Source organism: Bombina bombina, chromosome 3 (assembly GCF_027579735.1).
Source record: "Bombina bombina isolate aBomBom1 chromosome 3, aBomBom1.pri, whole genome shotgun sequence".
Taxonomy (NCBI): domain Eukaryota; kingdom Metazoa; phylum Chordata; class Amphibia; order Anura; family Bombinatoridae; genus Bombina; species Bombina bombina.
The window spans coordinates 1,126,509,032-1,126,528,260 of NC_069501.1; positions in this window are offsets into that span (position 1 = coordinate 1,126,509,032).

A 19,229-nucleotide genomic window follows, 5' to 3' on the forward strand; every position below is an offset into this window, starting at 1 on the left:
ATAAATTCATATGTAACTATGTGATAACAATATGATACAAATGTAAAACCGACAAATTAAACAACAATAACACAATTGATATACAATATGGATACAGAAAATAGAACAGAAAAACATATTAATACATTTAAAACATTAGAGAGTACATCTATATGCTAGTCCAGCTAGCATCTAAGCTCAAAATATGAATATCATTCTGAATAACTTTTCAAAAAGAAAACCATGAATAAAAAATTGATTGCAATATACTGGTAATTTGATAAAAATGCTAAAAACACTAACTGATATTAGTGATATGGGTGATGGCATAAATCTTGTTATTAGAAATATATTAATATAGTAATATAGTTAGGGTGAAAATGGAATACTGAAGGAATTGATAAAGTCTTCCCAATAGAGCGAGCAAAATTTATATAGAAAAATAGATGACATTCAAAATATATATATATCATTAGTTGAAAACGTGCAAAAAGTTATTTTAAAATAGACTGTTCATGTCCACTCAGGTTACATAAAGGCCTGTAAATCTAATTCCATATTCAGGCCTTGTGGATGCATGGAGCCTAATCCAATAGGATTCTCTACGTCTTAGAGTCATGAGCCTGTTGGAATATTTATTAATAGGAATCTAATCTATAACTTTAATATTCAAACTATTAGGATTCATGTGATGATAATTGCGGAAATGCTCAGGGACACTGTGTGTTCTAAGACCTGCCTTAAAGTTATTAATATGTTCATTAAATCTTGTTCGTATATTTCTTTTTGTCCTACCTATGTAAATAGAATTGCAACTGCAGCTTAGACAGTAAACTACATATGTTGTACTGCAGTTGCATCTATATTTAATCTTAAATTGTTTTGTGTGATTATAGTTATAAAAGGTGTCCCCTGTATGTACAGAACTACACATTCCACATTTTTTGACCCCACATTTATATGTACCTGGTTTTTGTGTGAGCCATGTAATGACATTCTTCTCCTCTGAGGTTTTTCTGAGTTTTGTAGGTGCTAGCATATTCTTTAAATCTCTGTATTCTCTAATACAGGAAGCATTAGAGAATACAGCTATGTCCAATAGACATTTGGAGTTTATTTTGACAGGAATCAGTTTTATATTAAATCATAACTATTTTTGTTTTGAAGGACAATTTTATCAACAAACACAGGGCACTGTGGTGGGGACTACCTTTGCCCCATTGCATGCCAGCTTATATATGAACCACTTTGAGGAAAAATATGTCTGGTCCAACAATCCTTATAGAAATAATCTTATACGGTATTACCAGTATATAGATGATATAATCATTATATGGCAAGGGTCAGAAGCTCAAACTGAGGATTTTATCCATCATATTAACAGCAATATCTATAATCTTAAATTTATCTCTAAAGTTGATAAACATAGAGTTGAATTCCTTGACCTCTCACTGTTTGTAGATGACAATAAGAAAATTGCAGTAGCAAATTATCGTAAGCCTACTGACAAGAATGGTTCTTTAAGTGCCAAAAGTGGCCACTTAACCAGGTGGAAATCAAACATTCCTCTGGGTCAGTACCAGAGAATTAAGAGGAACTGTACAAAAGATATTGATTATCAAAAAGAGATAAAATTGTTAGACGCTAGGTTCATTGAAAAAGGATATGATCAAAGAACAATTGAAATGGCAAAAAAAAAGTGTTGATAATATGAAAAGAGAGACCCTTTTGATTCCCAAAGAACAAAATCCAAATAAAAATAAAAATAAAGTTTCTAATAATAAAAGCAATAACACCAGATTTATCACTACTTTCAGTCAAGGAAGTAAGGATATCCAAAAAAAAATTAAACAAACATTGGGGAATACTTAAAGCTGATCCCATTTTAGGGGGAGCACTAGATGAGAAACCATTAGTAACCTTCAAGAAAAACAGAGATTTCAAGAATATGCTAGCACCTACAAAACTCCGAAAAACCTCAGAGGAGAAAAATGTCATCACATGGCTCACACAAAAAGCAGGTACATATAAATGGGGGGTCAAAAATGTGGAATGTGTAGTTCTGTACATACAGGGGACACCTTTTATAACTATAATCACACAAAACAATTTAAGATTAAATATAAATGCAACTGCAGCACAACTTATGTAGTTTACTGCCTAAGCTGCAGTTGCAATTCTATTTACATAGGTAGGACAAAAAGAAATATACGAACAAGATTTAATGAACATGTTAATAACATTAAGGCAGGTCTTAGAACACACAGTGTCCCTGAGCATTTCCGCAATTATCATCACATGAATCCTTATAGTTTGAATATTAAAGTTATAGATTGGATTCCTATTAATAAATATTCCATCAGGCTCATGACTCTAAGACGTAGAGAATCCTATTGGATTTGCACATTAGGCTCCATGCATCCACAAGGCCTGAATATGGAATTAGATTTGCAGGCCTTTATGTAACCTGAGTGGACATTAACAGTCCATTTTAAAATTACTTTTTGCACGTTTTCAACTAATGATATATACAGTGGGGCAAAAAAGTATTTAGTCAGCCACCAATTGTGCAAATTCTCCCACTTAAGAAGATGAGAGAGGCCTGTAATTTTCATCATAGGTATACCTCAACTATGAGAGACAAAATGTGGAAACAAATCCAGACAATCACATTGTCTGATTTGGAAAGAATTTATTTGCATATTATGGTGGAAAATAAGTTCGGTCAATATCAAAAGTTCATCTCAATACTTTGTTATATATCCTTTGTTGGCAATGACAGAGGTCAAACGTTTTCTGTTAGTCTTCACAAGGTTGTCACACATTGTTGCTGGTATGTTGGCCCATTCCTGCATGCAGATCTCCTCTAGAGCAGTGATGTTTTAGGGCTGTCGCTGGGCAACACAGACTTTTAACTCCCTCCAAAGGTTTTATATGGGGTTGAGATCTGGAGACTGGCTAGGCCACTCCAGGACCTTGAAATGCTTCTTACGAAGCCACTCCTTTATTGCCCGGGCGGTGTGTTTGGGATCATTGTCATGCTGAAAGACCCAGCCATGTTTCATCTTCAATGTCCTTGCTGATGGAAGGAGGTTTGCACTCAAAATCTCACAATACATGGCCCCATTCATTATTTCATGTACACGGATCAATTGTCCTGTTCCCTTTGCAGAGAAACAGCCCCAAAGCATGCCACCCCCATGCTTCACAGTAGGTATGGTGTTCTTTGATTGCAACTCAGCATTCTCTCTCCTCCAAACACGACGAGTTGTGTTTCTACCAAACAGTTCTACTTTGGTTTCATCTGACTATATGACATTCTCCCAATACGCTTCTGGATCATCCAAATGCTCTCTAGCATACTTCAGACGGGCCCGGACATCTACTGGCTTAAGCAGGGGGACACGTCTGGCACTGCAGGATCTGAGTCCCTGGCAGCGTAGTGTGTTACTGATGGTAGCCTTTGTTACGTTGGTCCCAGCTCTCTGCAGGTCATTCACTAGATCCCCCTGTGTGGTTCTTGGATGTTTGCTCACCGTTCTTGTGATCATTTTGACCCCACGGGGGGAGATCTTGCGTGGAGCCCCAGATCGAGGGAGATTATCACTGGTCTTGTATGTCTTCCATTTTCTAAGTATTGCTCCCACAGTTGATTTCTTCACACCAAGCTGCTTGCCTATTGCAGATTCAGTCTTCCCAGCCTGGTGCAGGTCTACAATTTTGTTTCTGGTGTCCTTCGACAGCTCTTTGGTCTTCACAATAGTGGAGTTTGGAGTGTGACTGTTTGAGGTTGTGGACAGGTGTCTTTTATACTGATAACAAGTTCAAACAGGTGCCATTAATACAGGTAATGAGTGGAGGACAGAGGAGCCTCTTAAAGAAGAAGATACAGGTCTGCGAGAGCCAAAAATCTTGCTTGTTTGTAGGTGACCAAATACTTATTTTCCACCATAATATGCAAATAAATTCTTTCCAAATCAGACAATGTGATTGTCTGGATTTGTTTCCACATTTTGTCTCTCATAGTTGAGGTATACCTATGATGAAAATTACAGCCCTCTCTCGTCTTCTTAAGTGGGAGAACTTGCACAATTGGTGGCTGACTAAATACTTTTTTGCCCCACTGTATATATTTTGAGTGTCATCTATTTTTCTATATAAATTTTGCTCTCTCTATTGGGAGGACTTTATCAATTCCTTCAGTATTCCATTTTCACCCTAACTATATTACTATATAAATATATTTCTTATAACAAGATTTATGCCATCACCCATATCACTAATATAATTTTTATCAAATTACCAGTATATTGCAATCAATTTTTTATTCATAGTTTTCTTTTTGAAAAGTTATTCAGAATGATATTCATATTTTGAGCTTAGATGCTAGCTGGACTAGCATATATATGTACTCTCTAATGTTTTAAATGTATTATGTTTTTCTGTTCTTTTTTCTGTACCCATATTGTATATCAACTGTGTTATTATTGTTTAATTTGTCGTGTTACATTTGTATCATATTGTTATCACATTGTTACATATGAATTCATGGCCGTTTTTCAAACACTCTTATTGGCCTGCACCAAACAGGAAATTGACACCGCGGCCCCTTTTCTAAGCCGGTTAGGAGCTCCGTTGTCATACACCTGTGATTAACTCTCTTAAAAAAGTCTGATTATTTTCAGACGAAACGGGCGTAGAGAACTTTTGAACCATCACGCAGTGTTTCTGCATAACCCCTGTGCTTTCTCCATTGACTGGCCACATCATAAATCCCCAGATCCGGTTATACTTCGACTGAGGTGGTGGATCTGCTAAGAACCAAGGCTTCTTGGATACTGCTCCTTCTCAGGGTCTTAACACTGATGCAGTATCATTGATGTGCTGTTTTTATTTTTTTATCTCGTAAGTTGCCAATCATGTGTGTGTGCGCTTACGTATTAAATCCTCTTCACTTGAGTCGGGCTGCACCTGTCTTCCCTTTCTTTGTTTCACTAAAAAACTAAAACCTGCCTGTAGAAAAACACTCCTATGGAAAACAACATAATTTATGTAAGAACTTACCTGATAAATTCATTTCTTTCATATTAGCAAGAGTCCATGAGCTAGTGACGTATGGGATATACATTCCTACCAGGAGGGGCAAAGTTTCCCAAACCTCAAAATGCCTATAAATACACCCCTCACCACACCCACAAATCAGTTTAACGAATAGCCAAGAAGTGGGGTGATAAGAAAAAAGTGCGAAAGCATAAAAAACAAGGAATTGGAATAATTGTGCTTTATACAAAAAAAATCATAACCACCACAAAAAAAGGGTGGGCCTCATGGACTCTTGCTAATATGAAAGAAATGAATTTATCAGGTAAGTTCTTACATAAATTATGTTTTCTTTCATGTAATTAGCAAGAGTCCATGAGCTAGTGACGTATGGTATAATGACTACCCAAGATGTGGATCTTCCACGCAAGAGTCACTAGAGAGGGAGGGATAAAATAAAGACAGCCAATTCCGCTGAAAAATAATCCACACCCAAAATAAAGTTTAAATCTTATAATGAAGAAAACTGAAATTATAAGCAGAAGAATCAAACTGAAACAGCTGCCTGAAGTATTTTTTCTACCAAAAACTGCTTCAGAAGAAGAATACACATCAAAATGGTAGAATTTAGTAAAAATATGCAAAGAAGACCAAGTTGCCGCTTTGCAAATCTGAACAATCAAAGCTTCATTCCTAAACGCCAAGGAAGTAGAAACTGACCTAGTAGAATGAGCTGTAATCCTTTGAGGCGCAGATTTACCCGACTCGACATAAGCATGATGAATTAAAGATTTCAACCAAGATGCCAAAGAAATGGCAGAGGCCTTCTGACCTTTCCTAGAACCGGAAAAGATAACAAATAGACTAGAAGTCTTTCGGAAATTCTTAGTAGCTTCAACATAATATTTCAAAGCTCTAAAAACATCCAAAGAATGCAATGATATCTCCTTAGAATTCTTAGGATTAGGACATAATGAAGGAACCACAATTTCTCTACTAATGTTGTTAGAATTCACAACCTTAGGAAAAAAATTAAAAAGAAGTTCGCAACACCGCCTCATCCTGATGAAAAATCAGAAAAGGAGACTCACAAGAAAAGAGCAGATAATTCAGAAACTCTTCTAGCAGAAGAGATGGCCAAAAGAAACAAAACTTTCCAAGAAAGTAATTTAATGTCCAGTGAATGCATAGGTTCAAACGGAGGAGTTTGAAGAGCCCCCAGAACCAAATTCAAACTCCAAGGAGGAGAAAATTGACTTAATAACAGATTTTATACGAACCAAAGCTTGTATAAAACAATGAATATCAGGAAGAATAGCAATCCTTCCGTGAAAAAGAACATAAGAGCAGAGATTTGTCCTTTCAAGGAACTTGCAGACAAACCTTTATCCAAACCATCCTGAAGAAACTGTAAAATTCTCGGAATTCTAAAAGAATGCCAGGAAAAATGATGAGAAAGACACCAAGAAATGTAAGTCTTCCAGACTCGATAATATATCATCCTAGATACAGATCTACGAGCCTGTAACATAGTATTAATCACAGAGTCAGAGAAACCTCTTTGACTAAGAATCAAGCGTTCAATCTCCATACCTTTAAATTTAAGGATTTGAGATCCTGATGGTAAAAAAGGACCTTATGACAGAAGGTCTGGTCTTAACGGAAGAGTCCACGGATGACAAGATCCGCATACCAAAACCTGTGAGGCCATGCTGGAGCCACCAGCAGAAAAAACGAGCATTCCTTCAGAATCTTGCAGATTACTCTTGGAAGAAGAACTAGAGACGGAAAGATATAGGCAGGATGATACTTCCAAGGAAGTGACAATGCATCCACTGATTCCGCCTGAGGATCCCTGGATCTGGACAGATACCTGGGAAGTTTCTTGTGTAGATGAGAAACCATCAGATCTATTTCTGGAAGTCTCCACATTTGAACAATCTGAAGAAACACCTCTGTGTGAAGAGACCACTCGCCCGGAAGTAACGCTTGGCGACTGAGATAATCCGCTTCCCAATTGTCTATACCTGGGATATGAACCGCAGAGATTAGACAGGAGCTGGATTCCGCCCATACCAGAATTCGAGATACTTCTTTCATAGCCAGAGGACTGTGACTCCCTTCTTGATGATTGATATATGCCACAGTTGTGACATTGTCTGTCTGAAAACAAATGAACGATTCTCTCTTTAGAAGAGGCCATGACTGAAGAGCTCTGAAAATTGCACGGAGTTCCAAAATATTGATTGGAAATCTCACCTCCTGAGATTTCCCAAACCCCTTGTGCTGTCAGAAACCCCCATACAGCTCCCCAACCTGTCAGACTTGCATCTGTTGAGATCACAGTCCAGGTTGGAAGAAAAAAAGAAGCCCCCTGAACTAAACGATGGTGGTCTGTACCACGTCAGAGGGTGTCGAACAATCGGTTTAAAAGATATTAAATGAGATATCTTTGTATAATCCCGGCACCACCGGTTCAGCATACAGAGCTGAAGAGGTCGCATGTGAAAATGAGCAAAGGGGAACACGTCCAATGCAGCAGTCATAAGAACCTAGAATTTCCATGCATAAGGCTACCGAAGGGAATGATTGAGACTGAAGGTTTCGATAAGCTAAAACCAATTTCAGACGTCTCTAATCCAACAGAAACAGAGACATGGACACTGAATCTATCCGGAAATCTAAAAAAGGTTACTCTTGTCTGAGGAATCAACAAACTTTTTGGTTAATTGATCCTCCAACCATGTTCTTGAAGAAACAACACTCATAAAAAGCTGGAAAGGATCTTTCCATTGAAAATGAGCAAAGGGAGTTGAATCCAATGCTGTTAAAACTTCTATGCATATATAGCAACTGAAGGAAATAATAGAGACTAAAGGTACCGACAGACGGAACCCAAATCAAATTGTCCCTTGTCTGATAGAGACAAAGATAGTGACATAAACCATCTGGAAACCTAAAAAAGGTGACCCTTGCGTGAGGAATCAAGAGCTTTTGAAAAAAAGATCCTCTAACTATGTCCTGAAGAGCAAGTGAAACATATGAGATTCCGCATCCACAGGAAATAATCTGAATGAAAACAGAAAAATGAAGAATATGCATTTATTGTATCTAATGAAAACAAATAATGCTATCAATGACCATAAAAAAGGCAGAATAGTTTGAATAAAACTCCAAAACCCAGTTCCTAGAAAAAGAACTGGAAGAAATACCCCAGAAGATTCCAGGTCTGAGCAGCGCTTGAGCCATGCTTCAACAGTATCCAGAATATATAGGACAGAAACACACTGAAAGAAAGTGTTAGCCTTACTGGAATAAAATCAAAGAAATTTGGACAGAATAGAACCAAATAAATTTCAAAGAAGTCTTAACCTGCCCCTTACCAGCCAAGCTGGAATACGGCACGTACATCGCAATATTAGGGAGCTGATTTCGAACCCCAATTATAAACATGTTACTTGGGAAAGAACTCAGGAATTTGTTCCTTAATAAGAACAACCAAACTAATATAAGCTTAAAGTTTAGTCTTAGAACTCAATCTTGAAGCCCATAGTAACAGTGAAGAATTGAATCCAATTATAATTGATTATCTTAGAACAAAAGAAATATGGATTTTCTTTTTGTTTTTTTGTTCTTTGTTTTTTTTTTTTAAAACACAAAATTCTTCTAGCTAAAATAGCTAAAGACATAGATTAACCCTCATTTGCGAATATATTCAATAAAATGAAGACACAAATGAAGTAATTAGCATGATAGTCCAGTTTAAAGGACCAGTCAAAACAGAGGACTTGCAAAATGCAAAACAACAAGACAAATGCAACAGCACCTAGTCTAGTAAATGTTGTCCCTTTAACAATGCTAAAATAAATCATAATCTGATACTTAGAAAAGTACCTGAAACTAAATAATTTTCCATAAGTAAGATATAACTATATAAAGGAAAATAAATACTATTTTGCTATAACAACAATAGCATTATTAGTAGGAGTAGAGATAGCTCCAATAAATTGGAGAACTCTCCAAATTAAATTTAACTGCTGACAAAGAATATAGTTTAAAAATAAAAGAAAATTCTCAGCCTATTCCATTCCCTAGTATGGGGAATTGGAAGGAAAACCTCTGAAATCACAGAAGAATAAAAAGGCAGAAATAGTGTCAGCTAGTTTTAAAGAACTAGTTACCTTAATATCCAAAATAATCAACACCTCTTCAACAAAGAACAAATGTACTTTAATAATAAAAAATTTATATAAAAAAGTAGATTTGTTAGTGTCAATATCTGATGAAGAGAATTTCTGAAAGAGAAAAAACATCATCAGAGAAGGATAAATCAGTATGTTGTTGGTCATTTGAAACTTCAATAATTAAAAAAGAAGTGAAAAAGACCTAAAAATTGTATTAGAAGGCACGAAGTCAGACAAAGCCTTAATCAGAAAAAATATTTCTTACAAATCTTCTAAACATTTCTTGTACTTAAGAATGGAAATGTATAAAGCATAAATACTAATGGAATCTGCATGTAAAAGTATATCATAATAACTTAATACAAACCATAGCTAAAGATAAACATTTATAACATTTAAAATAAATGAACTTAGCTTTGGTAGAACTGAAACTCAGTTAAGCATTTTTCCAGAAGTGGCTTCTGACTCAGGGACAAACGGAGACATCTTGCAATATGTAATAGAAAAAACAACATATAAAGCAAAATTGATCAAATTCCTTAAATGACAGTTTCAGGAATGGGGAAAAAAAATGCCAGTGAACAAGCTTCTAGCAACCAGAAGCAATAAATAATGAGACTTAAATAATGTGGAGACAATAGTGACGCCCATATTTTTTAGCGCCAAAAAAGACGCCCACATTATTTGGCGCCTAAATGCTTTTGGCGCCAAAAATGACGCCACATCCGGAACGCCGACACTTTTGGCGCAAAAAAAGTCAAAAAAATGACGCAACTTCCGGCGACACGTATGACGCCGGAAACAGAAAAAAAAATTTGCGCCAAAAAAGTCTGCGCCAAGAATGACGCAATAAAATGAAGCATTTTCAGCCCCCGCGAGCCTAATAGCCCACAGGGAAAAAGTCAAATTTTAAGGTAAGAAAAAAATTGATTAATCCATATGCATTATCCCAAATATGAAACTGACTGTCTGAAATAAGGAACGTTGAACATCCTGAGTCAAGGCAAATAAATGTTTGAACACATATATTTAGAACTTTATATAAAAGTGCCCAACCATAGCTTAGAGTGTCACAGAAAATAAGACTTACTTACCCCAGGACACTCATCTACAAGTAGTAGAAAGCCAAACCAGTACTGAAACGAGAATCAGTAGAGGTAATGGTATATATAAGAGTATATCGTCGATCTGAAAAGGGAGGTAAGAGATGAATCTCTACGACCGATAACAGAGAACCTATGAAATAGACCCCGTAGAAGGAGATCATTGAATTCAAATAGGCAATACTCTCCTCACATCCCTCTGACATTCACTGCACGCTGAGAGGAAAACCGGGCTCCAACCTGCTGTGGAGCGCATATCAACGTAGAATCTAGCACAAACTTACTTCACCACCTCCATAGGAGGCAAAGTTTGTAAAACTGATTTGTGGGTGTGGTGAGGGGTGTATTTATAGGCATTTTGAGGTTTGGGAAACTTTGCCCCTCCTGGTAGGAATGTATATCCCATACGTCACTAGCTCATGGACTCTTGCTAATTACATGAAAGAAATTCTAATTTTCTATCCATAGGACCTTCAAAGGAAGAACTATCCTCCAAAGGAAAAGTAGTACGTCTAGCCAAAGTAGAAATAGCGCACTTTAGGAACAGATTCCCAATGATCAGTAGAATACGCAGGCAAAGGATACATCCATTTAAACCTTGCAGAAGGATCAAAAACACTACCTGGCTTTGACCGTTCCTGAGAAACTATCTCAGAGGCAGCATCAGGGACACAAAAACCTTAAGGGTTTTAACAGCAGCATTAAAAAAACAAACTAAGCGTTTAACAGACTTGCCCTCCGGAACCTTAGAATCCTAAAACCTTGATGTTAAAAAGTGAACGAAGATGTTCAACTTTAAACATGAAAGAGGAAGAATCCACATCATAACCATAAACAGGAATCCTGGTCATAAAAAAAAAATCCAATTTCAGAGGACAAAGCAGCAGAATCAGAAACAAAATCAAAACTAGACTAAGAGCTAGAGCTAATATACAGTAAATCATGAACTGACCTTTACCACTTTAGCAGCCAGCATTTTGGACACAGTGTAATGAACAAAGATTCTAAAACCCTGGTGAAAGAAAATCTGTAGATTGTCCCTGTCAAGAGCAAACAGAAGGAGGACAGATATATTTAGAAGCATAAATTCAAAGGAATATGAAACCCCAAATTGCATTTTATGATTCAGATAGAGCTTGCAATTTTAAACAACTTTTCAATTTACTTCAATTAGCAGATTTACTTAATACATAATAGTTTGCTATTATTTGTTGAAGAAGCAGCATTGTACTACAGAAAGCTAGCTAACAAACTGGGTGAACCAATGACAAGAGGTATATATGTGCAGCAACTAATAAACAGCTAGCTTCCAGTAGTGCATGGCTGCTCCTGAGCCTACCTAAGTATTATTTTCAACAAATGATACAAAGCGAACAAAGCAAATTAGATAAAAGACGTAATTGTGTGCTCTATCTGAATCTTGAAAGAATTTGTTGAGCTTCATGTCCATTTAAACAGATGTTTCATAATTGAGCTGGAGGTAATACCTCAGGAAGGTTACAATATACACACTTAAAGGGACAGTCTGTTAAAAAAAATGTATGATTCAAATAGTGCATGGAATTTTAAACAACTTTCCAATTTACTTTTATCATCAAATTTGTTTTGTTCTCTTGGTATTCTTTTTTGAAAGCTAAACCTAGGTAGGCTCACATGCCAATTACTAAGCCCCTGAAGGCTGCCTCTTATCTCAATGCTCTTTTACAGTTTTTCATAGCTAGACAGCACTAGTTCATGTGTATCATATAGATAACATTGTGCTAACTCCAGGGGAATCAGCACCGATTGACTAAAATACAAGTCTGTCAAAAGAACTGAAATAAGGGGGCAGTCTGCAGAGGCTACAAGAGAGATACAATGTTATCACAGAGGTAAAAAAAAGTATATTCATATAACCGCGTTGGTTATGCAAAACTGGGGAATGGGTAATAAAGGGATTATCTATCTTTTTAAACAATAACAATTCTTGAGTAGACTGTCCCTTTAACATAGGTAGTAAAGTGTTCATAGGACCTGGCTTCTAAAGGGGATTTAGGGACAGAAATAGAAGGCTCCATGATAATGCATACTATAAATAAATAGAATGCATAATCATAAGGCTATATCCTCTTAAATAAAAACTCTTGAAGCAATACAGAAGCATAAAATGTAGGCCAAGGAGTACTAATCCAACATTGGAAAAATAAATAACACTCCCAAAATCAAAGAGCACAATCAAATAGAACGCCCAAACAGAAAAGGAAACGCCTAAAAAAAGATACAATAGCTCGGTAAGACCTTTGATATCCCACACAGTTGATATGCGCTCTCATATATAGGCCAACACGCCGACCCAAAAGCCAAAGTGCAACTCTGATGAGCGTGAGAAAGCCTGACACACACTAAAAAATAAAAAGTTGCGTAAAAACTATTTAAAGGGATATAACCTTATAAAATTTAAAGGAGCCATAAATAAATAAAGGTCCCCAGGCTATAATAGTATAATAAAGACAAACATGGCCTACAAGTCTATGACTCGAGATAAGTTAAATGAATGCAAAAAAGTGCACAGCAAGGTAAAGGTCCTCAAAAGGTATACATAAATCAATTGGGTCAGTAGTAAGGACGGTCTGAACAAGTCCTGATTTGATGGGGTCATGTGACTCAATGGTGGCAGATGATTGGCTTGGAATCCTCTGTGTATTTCTCAGTGACCGAATGGTCTGTAGGAATGAAATAGAACTCTGTTTATGCAGCGTAATGTGCCAATTTCATCAAGAGTTGTTCTTATAACAGAGTGTTTTAAAGATGATCTTTACCCAAGAGAGATTTTACTTAGATCAGTGGTTAGGCTCCCAAGTAGCATGTCATCTAGCTAGGGGGGTCCGCTCTGCTGATCTGGTGTATTACCTCTGAGTAAATGTACAGCTCCACAGCGATAGTATTCCCACTGGATAGGTGTCTGTGTGGGTCGCTCTGCTGGTCGCTTTGTAGGTAATATGAATTGTGGAACAGGTGGTCAGTATGCAGCAGTACGTTCCATAACAATATTCACCCCAATAAGTTGCTTGCAAGGGGGAAAAAAACGTTCAGCTGCTAAATTGACAGAACTGTGAGAAATCTACACATTTCAGCCAGTAGGGCCTTTATCAAGATTTTCACAGTGTGTACAAACATCCTTTAAGTACATTTTAGAACCTCAAGGGATTCTGTCTATTGGTTGGTCCATTAACCTATGTGTCCAATGGGATTACTTGGTAAAAGGATTGACAAGTTCTTATAGTAATATATATAGAACCTGCTGAAAGGGATGTGTATATACAGTATATATATTGGTGTATATAATCATACGGAAATCATTGGTAGGGTAATGTTCAGAGCGCCTCAATCAGGGCTAGGTGACTGGAGAATCTCACTATAAGCGTTACCACAATTGGGTAGTGGATGTGTAGTGTACTTGGATAAATCCTAAGTAAATAGTGGCTTATGGAGAAACTGGGATATTGTGCAGTGAATGAACAAACGGTGTAACTAGATACAATTTGTTATATAGAGTGAACAGACGGTATAAAATAGATACAATTTATAATATAAAGTTAAAATTGTGGATCCACAATACACAATTTAAAACACTTTAAAAACAATATCTTGTCAAAACAAGTTCAAAGGTAAGCTGGTTATGATAGTAGTATAAGATAGCAGACTAATGGGTCTTCATCTCTGAGAGCCCCGCAACTAATGGTGGGTACTACCAAAATGTTGTTCTTTGTTGCTATAAACCTTTTTAGTGGTGGATTTAAGAAATATGGTTGTGTCAGTGGGTGTGCACAGATCAATCAGATAAATCAAATTAAACAAATTTGAAAGTGAAATATTCAAAAGTGGTGATTTAACTCCTGTGTGACCCAAATGGGTAAAATAAACAATTAAATAAAACAATGCATGTGCAAATGTTTCAAAAAATCCAAAATTGTATAAAAAAATAGTAAAAAAATAGAAAACCAAGAAAAAGAAAAAATGCAAAAATGTAAAAAAAAAATGTTTATAAAAAAAGTCAATTGTAAAATGAATAAAGCCAAACTTGTTTCCTGGTGGTGAGAATCCTTGCGGTGGGTCCTAAGTGGTGAGAATCTTCGTGATGGATCCTAGTGGTCTCTCTATTTTCTCCTGAGTGTCCTGTGGATATGAAAAATATAGTGTAGATTGTACAAAAACCTATATTGGAATTGTAAATATGCTTACCAGCTAGTAGTCAACGTGTTTCGGCCTACTCTAAGGCCTTTCTCAAGACTTGTTACCAATTGTGGTAACACTTATGGTGAGATTCTCAAGTCACCTAGCCCTGATTGAAGCGCTCTGAACATTACCCTTTAATTCCATTCACTCCTTGGCTAGCTAGGTAGCCTTTGTTCAGAGCCAAAGGTGCTTTATTTTCCCTAGGCGCTTAGTCTCCATTCTGGAAATCATTGGTAGCAAGAAAAGTATGAAAAAGTAACAGTCTGGTTAAAAGGCAGATAAAATGTATCATATTGAACTTTTCGAGGCATAGAGAAAAGCCGATATATAATAGAACTGTAATGTGAATTAAAAAAGGGGGACCCGGGGGGGCGGAGCCAACTATGAAACGAGGCAGACGCAGATGTCGAGAGCTCCTGCTTATAACTTTTAAAAATATATCATAGGGCTCTAAAATACAAGTTTCAAATGATTTAACTGGATTTATGTCTCAAAGCCCATATGAGAGCATTATTTGGACGCTGACATGCTGTTCTTGAGGGAGTAGAGCGGAGCAGTTCCTCTGAATATCGGCTCATATATAGGCCGCAGAATAACCGCTTACCGCGTATCAAGAGGGGGACTTATCCTGTAAAGCAAGGAGGACAGGGTAGTCTATTTGACCCATCTACTCATTTAGTCTACAGAATCGGCCCATTGTAGAGGCGAGGGATCGCCACTATAGCAAGGACGGCATAGACGCTACGATCCCTTAAAGAAAGACATCAGACCTAAATTTACGCATAGGTGAAACAGCTATTGGTCTGGGCACCTAACAGGATTTTATTGGGGTCTGAGTAGATTGCAACGACCACATGAAGGAAGCGATCGCTGGCTTCACAGCCGCAGCCTGATATAAGTAAACCCAGTTATTATATCACCAAGGATGGAGGACTCCTATTTACAGATTTTGGCATTGCTCGACAGCCTAGGAGAGAAAATGCAGCGTAACTTCAACGACCTAGCACTCGTCTGCAGAGCTGAGCCTAGCGAGGAAATTACTTCAACAGCAGTAACGGCAGCTAGCATGGACTTTACTACGGCCACAGATGCTTTCAACATGGCGGCTTCTAGGTTGGAGGGTGAGGAATGCAAGGGTTTTCCCGCACCGCTACAGTTTAATATGACTAGTGGGGACAAATCACTCTGGGAGAGAGCATACCCGGCAACCTTGCCTCCACTGGGCATGGAACCCGATATTCTAACCCTGCCTACATCAGTACGGCCTCTTGTGGCTGTACACATGTCTCCTATGTCGGCTTTGAGCGCTTCTAGGAGTGGACAGAGAGACCTGTACACCGCTATACAGGTGGTCACTCAGCCCCCGCAGCTCATCCAGCCGGTAGCAGCCGTTTGCCACTGGAAACCTTTTGTGGCGTTAACCCTGGTCTGTACAGCGGTTCTCAAGCTGCCGCAATTTAGAATTGGTATAGGCTGATGCTCTATAAGCTTTGAACTTTCCTCTGCGTGACTCTGATATTTCCTTTCATGTGGACCATTGGTCTAACCTCTTCATGAGTGCTTGTTTTGTTCCTTTTTTTTTTTTTTTTCCTTATACTGCTATGATACTTATATGCTATAACAGTTGTGCAGTGTGTATCTTGATGTTATGCGTAGCTCCCAACAAAGCTACAACTTTTAACACAGAACGATGTCTACATTAGATTTTGCAGCCCTCACTTTCAGTCTACTGTATGTTAATTAGTTAACTGGAACCTAGGCGCGTCAAAAATTTTATATATTTATGTTTTCAGCAGACTTGATATTTCTAAGACATTGTTCCATGGATGTAACTATGGTGGTGGGATCCTGGTGATTAACTCCTTTAGGCAGCTTTAGTTATTACAATACTCCCATGGCAGTTAGCTGGTGATATGGACATCAGTAAAGTTTATCCTGTTGTAATGTTATATGCTTATTCATTGTGGTATAGAAGATATATAATCCCTCTATGGTATACCGCTTAACTGGATATGATAGCGTCATTTACAACATTCTGTTTTCTAAAAGTTATGTTCTCAGACACATGTTATGGACTGCTTTTAATTTTACATCAAGTTATATAGTTATATAAGTTAATATGGTATTTATATGCTGTGACATATCCTACTACTACCCAGCACCTATTTATTAAGGAGGGGAGAGGATGTACATTTAGCATCTATTGATATGTTTACATGGTTACACTGTGTGAGTAGTTACTTCAAACCCAGTCTCAGGACAATTACAATACTCTGTGTTTATCCCCTGGTATCAGAGTACTTTCTTTTTAGCTCACATTAGCCCCTCTAAATATGGTAATATAACATTAGTGTGAATCTGGCAGTTCATTTGCATATGTTACAAACACTATTACTGTTCTGTATTTACTTGCTATTCTCTGTAGTTTAAAGACAGCTTACTTTTGATATGTTGTTTAGAGATGCAATGTCATATTTCAACATCAGCAGGGCATACAGGCAGTGATGTTACTGAGTTAAACATATGGGATATAATCTCATCACTAGTACCCTGGTAACTTGGGTATCTAAGCTAGATGGGATGGCCTTATTTTATTAAATGCTGGAGTGTGTCGCTTGCGGCCGGGCGGCATACTGTAGTATTCTTGTAGTGAATTACTCGATATCTCAAAACTACCTGTATAGCTTTACATGCATAGTATTCCATGTCCCCTAGGCTAGAGCTTGGGGTGCAATTTATCTCTATAGCTATCCATCCCACATAAAGTGCATAATAGATGATAGCCCGTGTTTGCACACTTAATTTTTGTGATACTGAATTGATATTCGATTAAGTTGCCTAGAGTACTAATCTATCTGCCTGGTCCACTAGCGTGTTTGAAAGTAAAGGGCTCTAAGTCTATTAACCTCCTCATAATGTATCTACATACCTAAAATAGCCATAATTAAAAATCTAAGGGCTATGTATCATGTTGACTCCCCCCCCCCCCCATATATGAAGAGAAATTTCCTTAAAACTGTTATTGTTTTGTATTTTCCTGGGTAGGTCATCACCAGACACAGAGGTAGGCTCAATTTATTGTTTACTAATAACAACTGTTAATGTCATGCTATATAATCTGAACTAGTTGCACTTTACTAAAACGTAGACTTATAGCTGGGATAACCTTTGATATCCTAGTTCCTGTTGTGGTATCACATAGCCTGTACCCGCTAGAAGTCTTAGCATGTATATAGTTGCCATACCCTACAAACCCTGATATTGTAGGTATGTAGTTTCAGACACAGTACCACCTCATTACTAGAGCACATCATTTATTTTTGTTAGGCTTCTCTCCTCCCTTTCCCGCCGGTACTTGTTGCCTGCGGGTCATACCCCTACTCCCTTTTCCCTCATTGCCTGTAGGTGGCATCTCCCCAGGAGAGGAGCTCATCTAGAAGCCCCCTATATCTCATCTTATACCATGTATTCTATCATTTGTCTTATATCTCATAGTGCATACATCCTAATACCCCTCTTTGAGAATAACTGCTCCAGAATGTAATCTTATTCATTCTATACACAAAAGCCCAGGGACTTTTATCAGGTTTCTACTTAAGTATACTTATAGAGTTCAGCCATTATGATAACAACCTGGGAAACTCGTTAGCTCCAATATAACTTATGGCTCCGCCCCCCGCCCTCACCTTTAGCTATCGTCCACCCTTATTTTAGGTGGACAAATAAGCGGTGTTTACCCGCTATTGATATCGTACTGTTATAAGTTGCTCTTATCCTTCTGTCTACAAAGAAAATGAGGCAATTTGCCCTCCAATTACGTGCATTTTGTAGGAGTAATTTGTTATGACTCCCTATAATTTGTAAATTTTCAGATAATAAATACATCTATTTTATAATTAATATATCATTCTATAAGAAGTATAAGTTTTTCTGGCTGTTCAAATTCTATCCCTTTCTTATGCGTTTATAAAGGAAATAAAAGGAAAAAAGAGGTAATGCTTGATTATATGTATTTTATTTTGTACTCGCATACAATGTCCTTTATATTCATCATGTCCTTTTGGTGAGATACATGTATGATATCTGAATTAAGATTTCTTTATTCTCTTATATGTAAAGGTTTCATTGTTCAATGGATAAACAATGTCTTGTATGCAAAATTTACCAAAGTGATGCAAAATGTATATTATGTTTATGTTCTTTCTTTTTCTTGTATTGCCTCAATAAAAATCTTTGATTCAAAAAAAGGGGGACCAAATGAAAAATTATTGGGGAATATAGGAGTGTAGAAATAAGTGACATTAAATATATAGTAAAAATAGGATGAGAGCTACTGAAATTCTATTGGCTGTTTTGAACAGCCAATAGGATTTCAGTACCTCTTTTCCTATTGGCTTATTTGAATTTCCAAAGTCAAATCAACCAATAGAAATGCAAGGGACACCATTTTGAATCGCGTCCCTTGCATTGAAGATTCAGTATATGGTGGCGACCGTATGAAGAGGAGGCTCCGTGCCGGATGTCTTAAGGATGGAACCGCTCCGCGTCACAAGGATGAAGATAGAAGACATCGCCGGGATGAAGATAGAAGACCTTGCCGGGATGAAGATCCTTCAAGCAGGACTTCAGCAACTGTGAGTACCTAAAGAGGGGTTAGTGTTAGGTTTTTTTTAAGTTTTTTTGGGTGGGTTTTTTTTAGATTAGGGGT